Genomic DNA, 21726 nt, shown 5'->3' on the forward strand with positions numbered 1-21726 from the left:
TGAGCTATAGATGAAAGGCCTAAAAGTGTTGGTGCTGTGAGAAAAATGTATATAGATATAGATATAGATATAGATAGATATAGTATATATGTATATATATTTTCCCCCCAATGGGCTTTGCTTGCTAGTGGCATGCTGTGACTCCCTTAAGAGAGGTTTTGCTGATTCAGTGGTAGCAGGAAAAAAAAACAGCCATGGCCACTTTGAAATGCCAGCTTTCTGGGCTGTGCTGCCAGTGTGACCTCTGGCTCTTTCAGCATACTAAGAATTTGAATGGGGTTTGTGAGCAATGTGTTATGGCTTGCTTGGTGACAACATGGACCAGCTGTGTGCCTAGAGATGGGCATTGTGCACGGCTCTCAGAGGTGGCGAGCAGCTCTGCCATATATACAAGACAAATAAAAGCAGCCATCTGTTTGCCTTATTCTAATCTTTAGGGATCTAATGTGAATCCAGAGCTCTCACAGCAACCATGAAGAGAGCTAGAACAGTGGTGGATATTTAGAGATTAGAGAAACCTAAAAGTTTGACTAAAAGAGGGACTTAATTGAATGCTTCTAACACATTCATTTCAGAGAGCTCTGGAGTAAGTGCAATAAAAACAAGATTCTCCACAGCTGGCTCGAACTCTCAGAGCTGAAGATTCTCCATTTTTGGCTTGAACTCTCAGAAGCTGATAATTCTCCACTGCTGGCTCTAACTCTCAGAAGGTGAAGCAGAACATAAAAAGAGGAAGAAACAGCAAAGTGTAGGTGTGTACAGTCATGTTGATGAGCAGCGGTTGTGTATCTCAGAATCTTTTAAGGAAGAGAATGGATCATATGTGGCTACCTTTAGGACAATTAATGAAACGTTGCCAAAAAACAAAGCAAGACAAACAAACAACAAACAGTCTCACTATGACCTAGAATCTACTGCATTAGTGTGACACCCCTCACATGAAGAAAACATTACAAATCACTACAGGTTTTGTTTTCTTATGTTCCATTGTCATATGAGACTCAAGGAAACATACCAAAATGCACGCACACACACACACACACACACACACACACACACACACACACACACAGTCTGTGAGGGGGAGAGAGAGGAGACAGGCAGAGACAGAGAGAAACAGAGAGGAGAATCTGAGTATCCTTGGTTTAAATTCCTTTTTTAGGTAGTCAAGAAGCTGAAGATGGTGAACCGTGGAGGAAACAACTAAAAATCCAATGATGTGCCTCAGGTTTAATGTCAGATGAGAGAGAAGCGTTTGCTTGCTGCTTGCTTGTGGGAGAAGGCAGAGGCAAGAGTGAGGCTACTTCTTGTGTTCCCCTTGGAACAGCTGTCAGGTGACTAAGTGTGACACGGCTCCCAGTTGCTGGATCTTTTCTTAACTCTGTCAAAACAAGTGGGTGACTTCAGATATTCTATTGCTTAGACTCTCAGGAAAGCAGAGAGAGAGAGAAAACAAATCAAAACAAAACAACACAACCCACAGACCACAGAAGGAAAGTAAGGGAAAGCAGCAAGTCAACAGCAGTAAAGTGTTTCACAGTATACAAATCAAAGATACACAGGGAATTAGCAATGATTATATTATCTATCTGATTAGTTCCCTTTGGTCAAAGCCATGTGTTAAAATGGATATCATTTGAGTCTGAGGTTTACCTTGTTTTCAAAATATTGTTTAAACAACTAAAGGACTGTAACAAGGAAAATAAACAAAAGAAGATGGTTAATGTGCAGGCCGGCTTCTCTCTCAAAGCCTGTTTTCAGTCTCAATTCCCAAGAGGTCAATATTTAATAAGATGTCAAGCTAAATTTGGCTGCTTGTGTGTTTGAGTTATCCTAGCTCTTGCTTTCTGGCATTTTCATAGAACTGACTGCGGTGAGGAAATCTGGTCTACTTGAAAGGCTGTGAATCAGGCTCTCAAAGAATGTTCTGATGTACTGCAAAAATACTGAGCCTTGATGTCTGTCCTACTTCCTTCCATAGAGAACAAAAACTGAACGTCTACTTTTGCAAGAGGAGGGGGGAAAAAAAAGCTTGATCTCAGGTAACGTCAAACCTCAGCTATAAATAAACGCGGTGAGGAAAATGAACCCTTAGAGAGTCTGTGTCGTGTCAGGTACATCTGAATGTCGGAGAACAGTACCCCAATTATAATCATCAGTGCAAAGGAAGTCAGAGATCCAAACAGCTAAGGTTAAGAGGAGAAAGCTGAAGGGAACATGAGCTGCGATGGGCTGGAAAAGAAACGGGCGGCTGAGGCTCAGGCGGGAGCTCGGTGGAAGCTCTAGCTGATGACTCACAGTGTCTGTAATCGGTGCATCCAGAAAGGACAGACGAGCATCTCACCAATATCGCACGCACTGTCCCAGACCCTCCCTGCTTTGTGTGAGCGCAGATTGTAGCAAATGCCTTGCTCTAATCTGATGGTTCAGTCTGAGTCTAGGGCTAGGAGGAAATGGAGTAGAATTCCAGGGGAAAATGTACGTGGGCATGAAAGTCCGAGCCATCAAGAATGATAAGAAAATTATAGCCCTCAAAGGAAATACCACCTGGAGGCAGGATGAGGTTCAAGGTCATTTGCTCCTGTAAACCATTAGCACCTCCAATGAACCTCAGACAATCTGTTAAGATGGAAGCCAGGAAATTGAAATTAAAGGGAAAGAGAAAGCAACAGAGGCATGAGACTCAGGAAAGCACCGAACCTTACTAATGCAGGAAATTGTGAATGAACTCACAAATACCAGAGTGATCCAGCCTGCAAGCGTACTGGTGGGGAAGTCTTCACAGGTGCTACACAGAGTCTCCTGGACATGACAGAATCTCTGCACTTAGAAACTCACAGGAGTCCTGGTTGCCAAGGATCAAGCCAATCAAAATTCCAGCTTTGAACTCATAGGCCCAGCCTCTAGCTGAGGAGCTATTCTCATTGATGGTTGCTGGAGGAAGGAGAGTTCTTTCTCTTCAGAGATGTGGTCTTTGGTAGGTTGCCCATGCACTAGTGGTTGGCCTTACACCCATGCACATATGGGCAGCAGTAATTGGGCTCAGTGTGCTTTACAAAAAAGTCCAGTTGGGAGGAGGACATAACAGGGCGCTATGAGAAGAGCTTGGAGAAGGGGACTAGGGAGAGAATATGATCAGAATGCACAACATATATGTATGAAATTCTCAAAGAATAAATAAAATATAATTTTAAAAATCTGAGTAGGTAGCATGTATACACAATATTTACTTACAAATACTTGCGCTCTTAGTGTAGGCAGGATAGAATGCATAATATTTTAGTCAGGACTTCTAAATTTCTGCAGATGATTCAGCTGTTTTATGGTTTTATTCGTGTAGATGTTGTCATTGGCGTGGCTAAAGGAAAAGTGGGAGCTGTTCAAACACTGATGGGCAAGGGAGAGGATCCCCGGCACCTGAACTTGATCTCCATCTCCGACGCATAAAGGAGAGCAGCTCAAGGCCAATCAGCACCCTTAGATGCCATGCCAGTGAAGTGCAGTGCAAAGAGTGGACTGAGACAGACTGGCAGGTGTGTTGGTCACTTGTATTTTCACTGAGATAAAACTCAAGGCATGAAATATCTGTTTTGATTCCGGGTCTCAGAGGTGTTAGTGTCATCATGACATTTAGAGCGTTGATGGAGCCAAACATTTCATATCATGTCAGCTAGGAAGCCCAGAATAAGGAGCAAAGGAAGAGGCCGCTGCAAAATAGACCTTCCAAGGACATGTTTCCCAGTAACCTGCTTCCTCCAATTACCCCCCACCTTTTACCACTTCCCAGTAATATTTTTTTTTACTCTGCCAAGAAATCACTTCAGAGCACTCATGATCTAATCATCTCCAAACATGCCGTCAGAGTCATACTTAGAGCAGTGCTTCATTAATTCCATAGGCATCTCTCAATCTAATCAAAGTTTGCAGGGAAGGATAACCATCACATAGGTGCATACTGAACTCTTAGCAACCACCAGCTGTGGTTTTCCTCATATTTTAAATCAATCACAAGAAATGATTAGAAGTAGAGAGAGTGAGCACCGTGGATCAAGTTCGTGGTCTAGCTGGTCTACACTCCGCTCTCCCAAGATACATCCAGGAAGACAGTTTGGGAAATGAGTGAGCTAAAATTCCTTGCTATGCCATTTGTGTATTTATTTTGATTTGAGTGATTAGAGAAGGGCTAGGCAAACTTTTTCCTTTCTACAAAGGGTCAGATAGTAAATACTTTAGGCTCTATGATGCCCGTGGTCTCTGTAGATACCACCCAGCTCTTCATCGATAGCTTGAAAGCAGCCATTGACAATAAAAGCTTATCTGAACAAAGCTTAACTGATTGCAGTGAGATTTCGCCATAATAAATGGCTTGCTTGCCCTGATCTACAGGCTCAGGTATCTAGTGATGTTCAGTTATCTTTTCCTTCTAAACACTCACCTCTTCCAAACTTAATTATGTTAAATTTTGCCAGATAATCACATTAGTCATTTTATGACTCATATTATTTTCTAACTAATCTTTTCTCGATATTAAACAAAATATTTTTTGTATGTTTTCAGAATTAGTGTCTCAAACTTTAAAATGATTATTAGGAGTAAAAGTGCCTTGTTAATCATTTAAAGTTCATTAATATGCATTCAGTTGAGGGGATCTGATATTTCTTGATATAGATGAGCGATATTAAAAAAGATGACCCATTAAACTATCAGCTTAAAAATCATTTGCTTTTCAAAAGTGTAATATTTAATGTTATTGAGAAACAAAAATGAACTTCTTATGCTGTCCTAAAATATGCATGAGGAAGTTTAGATCTTAAAGACTATTTTTGTATGCATAATATTGATTGTTTAGCAGACATTCTCAGAATTTTATCATTTCTAGTTTTCTGAAGTGATATCACTTCTTTCTTGTCCTAGGTACACATGGGGTTTCACAGACAATGGACAGAAAGCTACCATTTGAAACAGTCAGTTTGTTGTAGCAGAATGTATCATTACCATATTGAGGATTTTGAGAGCAGGCTAAGGATGATTTGGTCTTTCTGTGTGTGGGGAGTTGACTGGGCAAAAATGGAAGATAGAAAAATGTCTTCATGCTACTGCTATTAATCTGAGCATTACAGCATGAGTTTGTGGGGGTCACTATCTCAGAATCCAAAGACTAGGTGATAACACAACAGAAATTCATGTTTACGCAGTTCTAGAGTCTATAGAATTTGAGAAGAGAGGGTTGGTATGTCTGGTTTCTCCTTAGATCTCTGTCCTCAGCTTGCAGGCATATGGTTTCCTTCTCAATTTGTCTTCACGTGACCTTTCTCCTTCTTTACACACCCTTGCTATCTCCTCTTCTTCCTGTGTGGATACCAGGCCTGTAGGATTAAAGTCATAGCCTCATTTTATCTCAATTGTCTCTGAGAGGTCCTGTTCTCAAATACAGTCAAATGACTCAAGTTTGAGGGTTAGAGCTTGCACAAACAAATTGACGGATATAAGATTTATCCCTTAACTGTATCTGTTAACTTAATATCCTTGTAGACTTAAAGTATTCCAGTCTTGGAACTTAACAAATGCCCAGTACCTAAGAAAAGGATTCAAGATCATTTTTGTAGGGGCTGGAGAAATGGCACTTACCCTGAGCTACGGAAACATGCAGACTTATTTCTCATACATTTCAATGACTTCTGAGAATTAATTCCCATAAGGAGAAATACCGTCATGATACCCACCTGCAAATCTTAATCATATTCATCTGCAGACCATGCAGACAAGCTTGCAGATCAGCATATGGGCACCAGAACAATCAATGAACAATCCAATTCCAACCCAAGATGTACTTTTACAGTTCATTCTGGAAGTCTCTACGAGGAAGAACAGAAGATAAAGATGAGAAACATCCTAGTATTTTCTACCATATCTTCCCAGCACTAGGGACCCATTTCATGAGGTCAGCTTAACAGAGCTGTGACCACAAACCATTGTGATGAGCAGCTTACCAACCAAAAGCTAAAACAGTATGTATTTATCTTTGCTCAATCAGATTCCAGATGAGTCAGAATTATCAATGAATCACAATTCAAACTCCTTCCAGAAGCCAGAGATCTTCTGCTTTGTGATGACACAGATAGAAAAGAGAGACCTCAGATGCATACAAGTACAAACTTGTATGATCCAGACTTTGAATAGTACCCTTCACTAAGACTGAGCCCATCACCTGGAACTTAGTCACATGGTTCCAAATTATCTCTAAGAATGTTGAGACATGGAAGTTATCATAGATTAATTCAGGGTTTTTTTTAATTGCTATTTTGAACACACAACTATTGTCAAAGTTCTTTTTGTCAATATCCAAATACATTTTCAGCAGAGTTTTTGTTTTCAGAACACAGTATTAAAATAATTTAATAACAGGTAGTGAAACCATTAGAGAGAAATATGCATGTGGTTGTAGGCAGTTTAGTATCCCTTTACTATTATTATTAGAGCAGAATTGCTAAATTGAGGTCTAGAATTTGTTCCAACCTCAATCCCTCTTTCCTGACTTGTGCTGACATTTTCCACCACTGAAAGTTATGTAAGACTATTCTTCCTTCTTCATAAATATAGATTATGCCCTATTACAGACTTGACAGACATTTCAGATAATGTTATAGATGTCCCATAAGAAACTTGAGATAATCTTGGTGCTTTCTTGATTGGGGGTGGGGGTCTGGAAATATTGATCAGTATGCTATGATAGATATAGACTCACCAGTCTAACCCCTCACCCTCCTTGTTTTGATATGAAAACTCTTCAAAATTATGCTATCATTTTAAAGTATCCTTATACATTGATTTATCTCAGGTATTTGAAGTAGTGGGATAAAGATAAAACAGAAACTTGGTAAATTGGGCTTGGTGGTGAACACGTATAATCCCAGCTACTCAAGAGTTTGATCTGGAAGGATGTTGAGTACAAAGCCTGCCTGATCAATTTAAAGTTGAGAAAGAATAAAAAACAAAAGGGTAGTATAGCTCAGGAATAGAATGCTTCCCTATCACATACAATACTTAAGGTTTACTCCCCTATACTGACAAAAACTGGTTGGTATCATGAGTGGGGCCATTAATGTAACACTACTATATGATGGTATGGTTCAGAAACCTTCAGAATTGATTTGCAAGAGGGATTTGGAACATTTCAGAGAAACCAGCTAGAGAAAGTATAGAACTATAAGAGAAAGTTTCACAGTCCATAAACGGCAAGGGCTCAGAAGACTAGAATATTACTAGGAATATACAGAGTTAATTTTCTACTGCTATGGTCACATATAGAAATAAGAACTCTACTGCAAATTAGACCACAAGCCACCTTCCTTACACCATGATAAGAAATTGAGTTCATTTTGTCCATGCCCTCAGACTATGTGGGAATCCAAATTTAAAGGAAATGGACTAATCGTTCAGTTGGAGATGTCAAGACAGTATCTAATGCAGGCCTTGGTGAAAGAGTAGTCGCTTGACAATTTTAATTAGATTTTCAATGAGAGTTAAAACAGCAAGAAAACAGAAAGATTCCTAAAACTCGCCCTTTGGTCTGAAAAGGAGTTTGTATAAAGTTCTAATGGAGGATGATGTGCATGCTAAGGAGACTAGAGCTGTTATAATGAAGCCGGTTTGTACCAGGATGATGAGAGCCATACCTTGAAGGCATTTTAGGAGTTATCAAGGTCCTACGCATTGCAGACTCAAAGGTATAACACTGTTATCTAACTTCAGTGAAATTTCTCTGAAAAGAGAGCCTTGGATGACGTGTTTGCTCAGAGTCACTCTTGAATTATCCTTGGCGTTTGTTTTCCCACATTTAATTCTCTGGGCACACTGAAACCACTTCTGTTGTGGTTCACGCTTGCCAGGCATGACTTGCTTTGACAGCGAGCCTCATATCATCCAAGCAAACCTGGTTTTGCAGCCATACAAAATGCAAGAGTCATCATGTCATGGAAACTTCCACAGAGATTGTTTTTCTAAAAGTCTGAGAGGCTAGACATTGTATGATAGTGTTGAAACTAACAATGCTAGAATTTTGCATGAATATGGAACAAAAACTGAAGTAGAGATAGCACAGGCAGTTTGTTAGAGATGTGAAATGTGGCAGGCCTGCCAAGAGCCGTGTATGTGTATTATAGTCAAAAAGACTACAGGGTAAGATTTCCCAAGCCCTCAAGAATCCATTTGATAACGATTTTGTTATATGTAATTTTACTATGTTAAAGTTAAAACCTTCATTTTTGTCTAAACAAAAAGGGGGAAATGGTATAGGAGTTCCTACTGTTTGTATGTTGCTTTCATTCTATAATGAATAAAGAAACTGCCTTGGCCTAGTTGATAGGACAGAACTTAGGTAGGTGGAGTAGACAGAACTGAATTCTGGGAAGAAGGGCAGAGTGGCAGACACCATGGATCTCCTGCTTGAGACCAACACTGATTAGAATCTTGCCAGTAAGCCACAGTCAGGTGGCAATACACAGATTAGTAGAAAAGGGTTAAATTAAGATGTAAGAATTAACCAACAATAAGTTAGAGCTAATGGGCCAGGCAGTGTTCAAATGAATACAGTTTCTATGTGATTATTTCGGGTGTAAGATAGCCAGCCAGGTGGCTGGGACGAGAAGCAACCCGCTCCTCCTATTACATCGACTGGACATGGAGACTTAGAATTTGTTGTGTGTCCTGCTGGGTTTTAACCTCACTTTGGTCTGATCCTTCCCATGCCCCTATTACTCCAATTTTGGTTACATATTACCATTGCAAGACAAAACTATATTAATTGTTTTATGGGGCTTACAACTAATAGTTTGTCTTGACTCTTGGAGCAGACCTTGGACTTGGTCTCTTAAAAAAGGCTTGGATTATTCCAGTTATTTGGATTCTTGTAAAGGATTGACAGCATTTTGGATAATGGGATAGAAAAGAGCCTTTGAGAGACAGATATAGGAGAAATCTATGTAAAGTGTCCCACAAAGGTCTATGTTTTAATAGCTTAGTTGTCAGCATTTGGTGCTGGTGCAAGGTAATATTGCCTTATTGCTTAATGGAAAGAACCTTTGTTTCACTAGGAAGGAACTACTAAACTTTTAGGGGGTAAGACCTGGCAGAAGGACCTTAGAGACTCTGTAATGAAAAAGATATCGGGAAACTGGACCTTCTCTCTCTCTCTCTCTCTCTCTCTCTCTCTCTCTCTCTCTCTCTCTCTCTCTCTCTCTCTCTCTCTCCCCCTACCTCTCTCTCCAGCTATGTATGTGTGTGTGTTCTCTCCCACTCCTTCAGTCTTTCCTTTCCCCTCTTTCTCCCTCTGTTTCTGTCAGCTTCCTGGCCACCATGGAGTAAACAGGTCCTCATGTGATCCCACCATGGTGTACTGTGCCACCACAGCTCCTAAGCTACATCTATCTCCGGCTGTGGATCCATGGTGTCTCTGACTCTGCCTTCTTTCTCCCAGAATCCAGTTCTGTCGTCCCCACCTACCTAAGTTCTGCCCTATTTACATGACCAGGCAGCTTCTTTATTCATTAATGGTAATCACAGCACACATAGGGACTCTCACAGGGATGAACTACAGTTTGGGAATTTGGGGTTTGAAGGGAAATTCACATACTAGAGTACAGAATGGATAGGGAGGTTCTGCAGGAATAAGTGACTGAAAGCTCGGATGAAGCCTGCATGTTATTTGAAAATAATGGATTTCACAGAAGAATTTTAGGTGTCTGAGAGTGACACCACTAGGTCTATTTTTCAGAGAGTTTACACTGGTAACTTTTGTGAAGACTATCTAAAAGCAATGGGAAACATGCTAGCTTGCTCTAAGCTTTAGAGGAACAGCTATGGGGTCATTTTGATTGCCACCTTTTGATTGACTATGAAGTGCCTAGAGTATTTAGTGGGCAGGATCCAGAAGTCCTCCATGCAAAAAGTAATCCCACAACACAAAACGTTTCCCTTTCTAGAAGAACAATGGGCCCCCAGTTAGAAATGTTGGCTAAAATAACACATGTTCCAGAAGAGTGCCAGCTGCAAGATGCTGCAATTAGTTTGGGCCTCCAGTTTGACTTTTGTATCTATGTGCATCAGCAACTTTTTTGGGTGCCAGTGGATATGGAACACATAGGCTATATGCTATGCAAAATCCCCTCAGGCTGACTCACTTGAATACTTTTTTTCTCCTTCAAGAATATTCTAAATATAATGAGTTGTTACAGGCTAGGGATGTGGTTCCGTGGTAGGGTATGCAACTGATGTAGGGCCTCCGGGTTTAATCTCCAGTAACATTCAAACACCAAACAAAAAATTAAAAATTAAAAAATATAATGAGCTGGATTCATATAAAGTGGAATTGTGAATTTTATTAAGTTAATCATCCACTGTGGACCACTTCATGGGAATTAGTGACAGATCACTTTCCATGCTTGTTGTAAGTGCAGATACAAAACCCTCTGGGCTAGAGAAAGGAAATGAGAAGATCAATTAGAGGGAATCGAGGCACCAAGAAGAGGGGAGGATGTTGAAATGATGATAGGCTTTGGAGACCCGGCGTGTGGGACAGAATTTCCCAGGTGTTGTGTCACTACTCAAGAGGGAAAATATGAGGCTATCACCACAACCACCCTGCATCAGATGCTCTGCAGAAGGACCAGGGACTCAGAAACTTCTCCAGGGCCACTCTTGATCTCAAGGCACACTTTAAGCAGCGCTAGTCAAGGTGACCGAGCTTCCCTCCAAGACCTCTTGCTTTGAGCCTCAGCGTGGCCAAATGGTATTGAGAAATGGCAGATGCATCCTTTTCAAACCTAAACTGTGACAATACAGATGACCCTGTGCACAATGCATGTCACCCTGCTCCTGCCTAAAAAAGGAACTCATTAGGCTTGTGGAAATGTTAAACGTCACCTCCCTAGGAGAGTTTTAATGAGTACCATACAAACAAATCAGCGTTTATTCTTTTGCCCTCCTTTACAAAGAAAGAGCTCCTAAAGAGTTATGTGCAGTGAGCATCCACAAAAGACCGCAGGAAAACACGCCTCCTTCCGCCAGGACACACTGCTGGACAGGGCCTGCTTCTGCATAAGGTGGAAGGAGGCACTCTTAATGGTGCTCCGGTGGCTCAAACAATGCCTTTGAGCCTGGGATACCTCCTTTCTCTGTCCAAGGCTTCATCTGCCCTGAGAAAGGCAATAACTAGCGGACAGTGACAGGACCATGTGAAAGGATGAAAAGAAAGGAGAAAGGGAAAGTGGGAAGCCCATGCTTTTTACACCCGCTCTTTGTGCTAAGGTTTCACATGCTCACAAAAGCCGTACTTCAAACACGGGGCAGACGCAGCAAAGAGGGCCTTGGCCTCCAGTATGACAATCAGGAAGGAACTGGGGCAGCATGGCTGCAGAGCACAAAGTCCTCCCTTTATTGGCATCCTAGGGGCTGAACTTTCTGTCATCTGCTTTCCAGCCTCCTCCTCCTCACTGCAGACAGAGGAAGGAAGGCGGATAGATGGTCACGGAGGGAGAATCCATTTACTTCCTGCAGCAGCAAGCTGGAATCTATTATTCCTCTACCTGTCTCAACCAGGCAGCTGCATGTGACTCCAACTTCTGCTCTGGGACACTTCTTTCTAGCATACTGAACAGGCAGAAAGGCATTGCTCAATGAGTTAAAAACTAATTCTGTGTTTGCACTGAAGGTCATGTGGGGCTTATTTTTTTTCCTTTGTGATTCAGGCTGACATCTCTTTTGTCTTGGACTCGCAAGCAGGCAAAATCTCTTCCACTGACATATGTTTGGGCAGCTAAGAAACCTGGAGTTGGAGATCTTGCCTAACTGCATATGACTGACTATGATAAATTGCTCCCCCTCGGAGCTGCTTGCCTGTGCATTGCTGGTCTCAGGTTGTCTAACTGGAATGCTGTCCTTCCTTAGAACACAGGACTCCTTAGCCAGAAGAAGAAACCAGAGGCTCAGATACAGAAGGAAGCTGGAAAGTAGGTGCAGAGGTGTCAGAAGACAGAAGAAAAGGCCAGGAAGGCAGCTGCTGGGGTGAACTCGTGGGCTGCTCAGTCCTCCCTTCCATAGTTCACTGGGACCTGGGACAATGGAAGCCTTAAGCATGGCCCTTCTGCAGCTGGGAAGAAGGCCATCGATTGCCCATATGGTCAGGAAAAAGTTAGCTGACCTGTTTCCAGACTGAAAAATTAAACCAATTAGCTCTTTCAACCTACCCTGACAATGAGAAGGAACAATTGAGCTGATAAAAGCAAAATACTATGAATGAAACAGTCTAGTTCTTGCTTTTGTTAAGCTTAACTACTTCTGCTTATGAATCAATATACCAAACATTTAGAAACAGTGATGTATTTTTGTGGCAAATTCATGTTTTCTTGAGGGTCTTTCATGGTTATATCATGAGAATTTAGAATCCATGCTTCAGTCACATGTTACATACTCTAAGATACTGTGTTAGCAGCAAAAGCAGGCTGATCCCAATGGCTTCGGATGCTGATGGACCCTCTATTAAGTTTATAATATAAAGTTTTAGATGGTGATTGTTAGATGCTTTTCCTATCACTTTGATAAGATACCCTGAAAAAAGCAATTTAAGAGATAAAAGGGTTCACTTGGGCCACAGTTTAGGGGTAGAGTTCACCAGGGCAGAGAAGTCAAGGTAGAAATAGCTTGCAGCAGCTAGACACATTGCAACCACAAGCAAGAGCAGAAAATAATGAATTAATAAGTGAATGTCAGTTTTCAGCTGACTCTCTCTATTTTTATATAGTCCTGGATCCTCTGCCCAGGGAAGTGGTGCCACCCATAGTGGGCAGATATTATCATATCAATTAATAAAATCAAGCTAATGGGCGGCTGGCACACTCAAAGGCAAAGTAATCTTAAATCTCATCAAGTTGAAGATGAACACTTCACTATCACAGCAACCCTTTTCCTAAGGGATATTAAACTCAGTCTCGGTGTACCTTTGTAGCAAAATGCTGCAACTCTGTAGCAAGTAGGAAGTACCAGCGAGAAAAAAATCCATCAGTAACGACAACATGAAGGGCTCAAGTATTGATGTAGAGGGCCAGGAATTGCAGGTCCTAGAGATAGCTAAGTCCATAGCTTTGTTTTCGACTCTCCTCTCCACTCCCTAAGAAGGGTTTGCATGCGGTCCATCCCATGTGCAGGCACGTGCAGAAGCTCAGACCCTGCTGTGGGAGGGGAAGCTGTTGATCATCTTGTTAAAAAGAGTGTGAGACTGTGGAAAGGGGACCGTCAATGAGATTTTATATTAGTCATTTTTGAAATTCAAAGAGCGTGGAGAGCTTTAATCTGTGTTTACTCAAGCTATTTGGCACATGGAGGATAAAATAAAGTCTTTGCTCCAAATTCCAGCCACCGTGTCACTGTCAAATCTAAGCTTCTCCCGGCATAGAGGAGTCCACGTGCCACAATCAGTTTTCATCTAGGCACATACTTCTGTCTGATGGAAATGAGGTGTGGGAAAAGCTAAGGGTGTTTATTGACCGAGGGAAGTTAATCTGCATAACATGAAAATTCACAAAGGGACAGAACAATGAGAAGAGATTTAATCTTCCTTCTTTTTTGGCAGATGTCTGAAGAAACACACACGAAGACACTGCGTGTGCTTGACCTTGCTGTGTGTTATAAGATCTTCTCCATAATGTTGAAAGGTGAACAACTGCCCAGTTATTCAACCATGCTGCTCTGCATCTCCCGCAGCAGAGCAGAACCCGGAGCTGCACCTGCAATTCACACTGCATGCTAGCCTCATCCTCAACCTCTGAGGATGGTGTGATGAGGTGGACCAAGAAGCTTGGGTTAGAAGGATGGCGCTCAAACATTAAACGCACTGAAAGAGTCGAGGTACAGTTTCTTATTTGGGTACTGGATTAAACCCAAGACATGGTGCATGCCAGGCAAATCCTCTACTCCTGAGCTGTATCCCCAGCATGATAGAGTTCTTAATGATTGCCATGAAGCAGTGTGCTCTTGTCTACATATCCAAAAACTAAGAACAGACTTCACAGTTAACTTTGCTCCTGCAGAGTGCTGGGGCTGAGAACATCTGTTACTGCCAAATTCCTGGAGCCTAAATGTGTTTCCAGAAGTGAATCAGAATTATAGAAGGGAGATGGAAAAGTAATTTGTGGAGGCTGTGCCCTGCACCCCCCACTCCCAGCACATCACCTGACACCCACTTTTTTAACTCAATGATAAATGGCGTTCTAGTACTTTAATTCAATTAAAGCCATTGCCTCGGTTAGTCATCTTTCCAGCAACACAGGTTTTGTATCATAATGTTTATATGGTACTTCATATTTGATCTCATTCCCTGTTACTCAGTCCCCAACTCTCCCATGGCTGCTGCTATCTCTATTGCTTCATTGTTCCCCGGCTGAAAGGCAGCAGAGGTTTAAAAAACACGGTGAGAGAAGAAATGGTAGAGACAGAAAAAGCCACGGCACCCAGTCCGACCACGAGCTGCAGCTCAGCAGCACAAAGTCAACTGGCTCCCTGACTGTCGGTTCAGTCTCTCTGAGCCCATGTGAGCCCAGGTTATTTGATTCTGTGAGTTTTCTTTGGGTGTTCTTAACCCCTCTGGCTGCTACAATCTTTCCTCCCCAGTTCTTCAGGATTTCTCTGAACTCAGCCTAATGTCTGGCTATGGATCTGCATCCGTTTCCATCAGTTGCTGGATGAAGCCCTCTGATGACAATTGGGCGAGGCACCAATCTGGTCATGGGAGATGGCCAGCTCAGGCTATGTCTCCACTATTGCTAGGCATCTTAGCTGGCATCATTGTAGATTTCTGGGAGGTTCCCTTGTGCCAGGTTTTACCTGACCTCAAAATGCACCCCTTTTCCAGTAGTGCTCTCCCTTCTGTGCCCCCCCTTAACAATATACCTGTATCAAGTCTTTTAAGCAAGCGTGGAGATCTCATCTAGTGTGTCAACAAAGAGAACTGTATGTTAAATTCCTAGAAGGTAGATGTCAAGAATGGCTGGAAAATATGGTTGTATGACTTATCCATGAGGAAACTGCACACCTACTGACCTTTCAGCCCAGTTACACCTTCCTTGCTAGAACCAAGGAGGTTGGTTTTGCATGAGTAGTTAAAAAAGGCAATAGGAGGAAGGGGGTCAGTCTGAAAAGGCCTGCTCATGCCTCAGGGTGCCAGGCTTCAATTCTAAAATGATTGTCTAAAATAAATGAATTAGGGTTTCCATTGCTGTAAAGAGATACCATGACCCCAACAACTCATATAAAGAAAGCATTTAAAGAGGCTGGCTTACAGTTTCAGAGATTTATTTAGTCCATTATCATCATGGCAGGACAAGGCTAAGTGCATGCAGACATGGTGTGGGCAAAAGAACTGAGAGTTCTACATCTTGACTACAGGCAACAGAAACAACCATGTCTCACATGGGACATACCTTGAGCATATAAGACCTTAAAACCTACCTCCACAGTAACACACTTCCTATAGCAAGGCCACACCTACCCCAACCAGGCCACACCCCCTAACAGTGCCGCTCCCTACAGGCATCAGATATATAAGTTTATGTGGGTCATACCTATTCAAACCCCAACATTCTGCTTCCTGGCTCCTATAGATTTGTAGTCATAACATAATTCAAAATGCATTTTAGTCCAATTTCAAAAGTCCCAATAGTCTACCAAAGTCTCAGCGATGTTTAAAGGTTCACAGTTCAAAGTCTTTTCTCAAATTAATGCAATCTCTTAATTGTAATCCCCTGTAAAATAAAAATAAAAAACAGATTTCCTATTACCAACATATTATGCATTCCTGTTATATATTACCATTCCAGAATGGAGGAAAGGGGAGCATAGTGAGGAAATACTGAATACCAAAAATCAGCTAGACAAACTCCAAACTCTGTGTATCTGATGGCAAAGCGCTCTTCAGATCTCCAACTCTGTTCAGCTTTGTTGACTGCAACATATATCTTTTCTCTTGGGCTGGTTTTATTCCCTGTAATCAACTCTCCTCGGCAGGTATTCCATGACTTTGGTATCTCCAGCATCTTGGGATCTCCAAAGCAATCCAGGATTCAACTTCACAGATTTCCACAATGGCCTCTCTAGGCCTTCATTCAGGGACACCCCTGACACATGCCTGGCCTTGTTGGTTTTCCTCAGTCATGGAAGGAGATTCCATGACCCCTTTCTTCTATCTTTGATTCTAAAGCCAGAACCATGTGACTGAAGCCGCCAAGTTCTGCTGTTTAGTGGGGGTGGAACATGACCCCCTCATTTATTTATATCATCACCAGCTTTCTGTTTTCCATGGTTTTCTTCACTGCCTAACCATGGCTGTCCTGAAACTGGAACTGTAGACCAAGCTGGCCTCAGACTCAAAGATCTGCCAGCCTCTGCCTCTTGAGTGCTGGGATTAAAGGCGTGCATCACCACACTTGGCCCTAAGTTTTCTTTAGTTCCTTTTCAGAAATTGGAAATTTAGCTGGGTGGGATCTTGCCCTGAGGTCACCACTCCCTTTGTTCCAAGTCTGAATCTGTTTATCTCCTTGAACACAGAATTGGCTCCATTCTACCTCCTGGTGCCCCTTTTCTTCTCAGTCTGTACATTTTTTATTTTCACTTGCTTAGCTTGTTCCCTTTCATTATAAATCTTCATTAGAGTTAGCACTAGTAACCAAATGACAGAGTCTATACTAGGCTGTTTTGAGATTTCCTCTGCCAGAGGAATTAATCCAAAACTCCCACTTTAGCTGCAGGCAGACTTTTCAGACAAGGGCAAAAAGCAGCCACATTTTTAACCAAATTATCACAAGACCAGTCTAGAGGCTGCATGCTAACATTCTTCTCCTCTGAAACCTCTTGATCCAGGCACCCACAGTTCACATCACACTCAGCACCACTGTCTTCCATGTTCCTACTAAGATGGCCCATTGAGACCCACTTAAACATTCAAATGTTTTCTTTTTTTTTTAATTCATAGTCCCAAAGTTCATTTTCGTCCAAACAAATATGTTCAGACCTATTACCAGTCCCTGGCACCAACTTTTGTCTTAGATAGGGTTTCTGTTTCTGTGAAGAGACACTATGACCACAGTAACTCTTATAAAAGGAAAACATTCAAATGGGGCTGGCTTACAGTTTCAAAAGTTTGGTCCGTTATTGTCATAGTCAGAAGGAAGGCAGTATGCAGGCAGACATAGTGTTGGAGAGGTAACTGAGAGTTCTACATCTTGATCTGCAGGTAACAGGAAGTAAACTGTCCTACACTGGTCACAGTTTGAGCTTATAGAAAACCTCAAAGCCTGCCGCCACAGTGGAACACTTCCTCTAACAAGGCCACACCTACTCAGCAAGGCCACACCTCCTAACAGTGCCACTCCCTATGGGCATTCAAACACATGAGTCTATGGGAACTACAACGATGACCAGGGAAGCGTGATAGAAAGGTGACATTTGAGTCCAGGAAAACAAAGGGAGTCATGCTTGAATGTCTGGTAGAATGGCCCTCAAAAGAAGCAACATCCTACAGCCTCTCCCAAAGAGGCCTTTTCTCTCTTCCTGCCATTTTTTCTCCTTGCAGTTGACATCATCCAACATATTCTATATTTCACTGTATTTGGTTTGCTTCTCCTCATAAAAAAGTATGGTTATTGGGGGGAGGGATTTGCATCTGTTTTGTTCATGGTTCTATCCTTAGCTCTGGAATGTAGGGCACAGGAAACAAACTATTGAGTAAATGTTATATTCATTTTCTTGTATGACTCTGTAAGGCCACAGGAAGTTCCCAGCTGTCCCTTTCTTACAGAGTAGAGCTGTGGGCCTGCATGTGACTTGTGTGTAATAGAGATTCAGAGTCTGATTCAAACACTATGAACTGAACATGGGGGTGGGGGCAGCTTATCAGGTCATGTGGAATGCAGCTTGCTGTCTGGACTGAGAGACACCCATGCGGCCCAGACATGCAAGTGGGTGTGATTTTGCAATGTTGTGGTTTAATGACAGCTTGCCTCCTCTGTTTGAATTAACCTCTCACAATCTCTCGAATCTTACAAGTTAATTTTATGAACTCACATACTTCAACTGACTCTCTTCCGGGGAGGTGTTCTCCCACAGAGATTGCCCTGCTTAGCCCCAGCAGAAAGAAAAGACATACCCTTCCCTAGACTCTTTAATTCTTCCAGTGGCTTTTCCAGTTGGCAAACGTGTGGAGGCCTTGTTACCAGTGTATAGTCTGAGGTCATGGTTTGTTATAGGCATGAAACCTGCAAACAGCCTGGACTCTCAGTTCCAGCACAATGCAGAGGTCCAGAGGAAAGCCTGAAGGATGGAGCTTGGCATGGAAAAGCTGATCTCTCACCTGCTCCAAGAAGCCATTCTCCGTGGTGTGGCTGGACACTGCCTGTAGCAATGGGCTCCTTCCAGCCTAGCGTGGTGTCCTGGAGATCCTGTAGTTCCCTCTGGTCCTTTGACCTCTGGAAGAAGCAGGCAGAGGCTCTGTGTCCTCAGCATCCAATGCTTGCTGTTTGGCTCCGTTCTTTCCCAGAGCTTGCCGAGAACAAAATGAGAGCCAGCAAGTTGCAGTAAGAATCGGAAAGCTATTTATACCATCCTGATTTTTTTCACACGTAGTGTTTGCAGCACTTTCCAAAAGATGCCTTCCTGTGAGAGGCTGAGTGAGAACAATGTGTAAATGAAGTGACTGGGAGGAGAGGCTAGGAGTGGCTGTGCCACCAGCAGACTGCACAGGATGCTGACTAATTAGATGGGGGAAATTTTGACTCTTGTTTTCTGGTAACACACACACACACTCCAGGTCACTGAAAACTCCGTTCCTGCTACCAAATAGAAATAGAAAATATGAAAGAGAGGTATCTCTATGGCCATCTAGATGTATCCTGTATACCAGATCCAGTCTTAAGCAAGCAATTGGAAAAGGGTGAGCAGAAATAAGTAATCAATGTACCCCTAAAGAAATGATATTACCCTCTTTGATTTCTAATGGAGTCCCCGATAAAAGAGGGACTCGCTTGTGCACATGCTAATGCCTAGTAGCCTCCTTCCACACAGTAGGTGTACACATCGCAGTGTTGAGCACAGAGAGCAGGCGTCACTGCCTTGCCCTCTCAACATTACAAGTATCACTTATCCAAAAGAAAAGGGACAGTCATGTAGGCACACACTGTTAAAGGTCCCTTGACAGCACAGGGGCAGGATGTGTGTGTCCCCATTCTGGTTCTTGAGACTTGCGTTGTTGGAGATGTCAAAACCTCCTTCCCATGCAGCAGGAGGCATGGTGTTGATAAGAAAGTAGAGCACTTCAAAAGCATCATCTTGGGCTAATTAAGATGAAATGAACTACTTGCATGGCTTTTATTACTGGATAAGTGGTTCTTTTTTCTAAGATGAGTCTGTCTGACACTTACTTAGAGCATATGGGGCCTATCAAAGTCACTGAGGAGTGAGTCCATGATATGGGTAGCTAAGTAAGTAAACATCCGGAGAAAATGAAAGCTTGCTACTCTATCTTTCAGAGGGTGAGGAAGCTACCATGCTGATGGAGTTAATTCATGCTTGTTAATAGTGCCTGGGTTTCCCTTTTATTTTCTCATTGACCATTCTTACTGTTTTTTTTTTCTTTAAACACATTCATTATGAAGAAAAAAAAAAAGCAACAAAGCTATAATTTGGGAGGAGAGGGTATTGTCCCAAAGAATGTATTCCTTTCCTATCGTAGCTCATCTCCTTTTCTTCATTGCAGTAACCTTGGTGTTTATAACGTACTGTATTGAAGGCACATTTCTTAATTACATCCAAGTGTCTGCATAATGCTTAGAGCAGAGCCATTCAGCTAGAAATGATTCTCTACCATCAAATCAAAACATGCCTAGTGAGTACCTGCTTTGTATAAGATAGTAGGCCACACCCTGTAATTTGAAAACTACCCTACATGGACATCCACATCTCTTTCTTTGGTTCATGTTTAGTTTACTTTTTTTTTTTTTGACAGGATCTTGCCACTTAGTCCAGTCCAGACTGGCCTCAAACTCACTGTGATAGTCCAGGCTAGCCTCAGATGTGTGGTTCTCCTGTGTTTTAGTTGCTTTTGTAAAACGGAGCTAAAAAGTTCTGACAGGGGGCAGGAGCAGTTCAGTTCATGGCGGCAAAGCTTGCACACACACACTTTGTCCACAAGGTAACAGAGAAAACATGGCAAGACATGAGGTAAAGCCTTTAAGGTTCCACCCCTAATGACACCCAACCAGCCAGGCTCCACTAAAGGATCTACAGCCTTCAAAACAGTGTCCAAGTTGGACCTGAGCATTTAAAAATATGAGTTGGTGTGGACCATTCCAGAATGAAAACCATAATTTCACAGAACATAACTCTGTGAGGTGTGATTGCTGACCAGTGTCCTCATGGTTAGGTCATATTTCTTGCTATTTGCATCTGTTTTCAGAACTAAGGTTGATGCTATGCCAATTCAGTCTATCCCATTTTATGATCGAAATGCCCCTCAGACTGTAAGACAGGGCATTGGTGACAACCATTTACAGGTGTCCTTTGGGTGGGAAGGGGAATCGCAGTTTAAGAACAGAAGGATTGGGTTCTTTTCTTAGTGACATTCTCCAGGATGACTCTGTGGCCATACACAGCACAGGGCATCAAGGGTGGCCTCACTTTACAGTAGGTCAATGACCTCTCCCATCGACACATCTTTCCTTCTTCATACACTTCTTAAGCTTGGAAATTAGTATCTCTGATGCCAAGAGAAACTGCTGTAAAGCAATAAAAGATTAGGAACTTGTACATGCCCTAAAGGGGACGGCAGCTCCTGTGTGTCCACTTTCCTGTGTGGTGGTCACTCTGTTGTGTGTCCACTCTCCTGTGTGTCCACTCTCCTGACTCAAAAGCCAGGCAAGACTGCTTGCTCCTATAACCCCAGCTCTGGAAGACAGAGACAGGTTGATCCTAGGGGCTCATTGGTCAAGCAATCTAGCTGAAACAGTGAATTTCAATTTCGATGAGAGACCCTGTTCAAAAGACAATACATAAACAGAGAGCATGGCTTGGTGGGTAAAGATACTTGCCACACGTGCCTGGAGACCAGAGTTCTACCCATGGAGTTCACATAAAAGTGGAAGAAGAGAATTTACTTCACAAAGTAAATCCTCTAACAACCACATGCATACACCTGCTCAAATATGCATACATCACACGAGGCATCTACATGCACTATTTTAGTGTCTTTAAAAAGGAAATGGAGAAGCAATTAAAGAAGATACCCTGACATCAACAGCCACACAGTCTACACATATGCTTACTTGGGCAAGGGACCGTCCATACATAGGATCACATACACACATGAAAAACACACATATATACACGCAGAGAGAGTGACATACACATAGTGGGGAGGAGAAAGAGAGAGAGAGAGAGAGAGAGAGAGAGAGAGAGAGAGAGAGAGAGAGAGAGAGAGAGAATGTTTGTGATGATACCCATGAAAAGTAAAGTGCAAACAGAAAACGGAATGTATGCAGAGAGAGCCTCAGGCTTCAGTGTAGGGCTGACCCAGAACCAAGAAATTGTGAAAAGAGGGATTGGGTAGAAAGATTTGTACTCTGGAGTGATGCCCTGAGCATCTCTCCAACACAAAGGGTACTGAGAAAACAGCCTGAAGCTGAGCAGCGC

General features: G+C 42.4%; 1 long non-coding RNA gene across 1 annotated transcript; it reads right to left on the minus strand.

Moving 5' to 3' along the window:
- Positions 1-5167: 5167 nt before the first annotated feature.
- LOC126514491 (uncharacterized) lies at positions 5168-18645 on the minus strand. Its single transcript, XR_007595589.1, has 3 exons — positions 18395-18645; positions 5724-5855; positions 5168-5366 (listed from the first exon to the last, which is right to left on the minus strand). It is a non-coding gene; the product is annotated as an uncharacterized lncRNA (long non-coding RNA).
- Between the last annotated feature and the right edge of the window lie 3081 nt (positions 18646-21726).

This window comes from Alexandromys fortis, unplaced genomic scaffold, assembly GCF_014885135.2.
Source record: "Alexandromys fortis isolate MF-2015 unplaced genomic scaffold, M_Fortis_MF-2015_v1.1 scaffold_131, whole genome shotgun sequence".
Classification (NCBI taxonomy): Eukaryota; Metazoa; Chordata; class Mammalia; order Rodentia; family Cricetidae; genus Alexandromys; species Alexandromys fortis.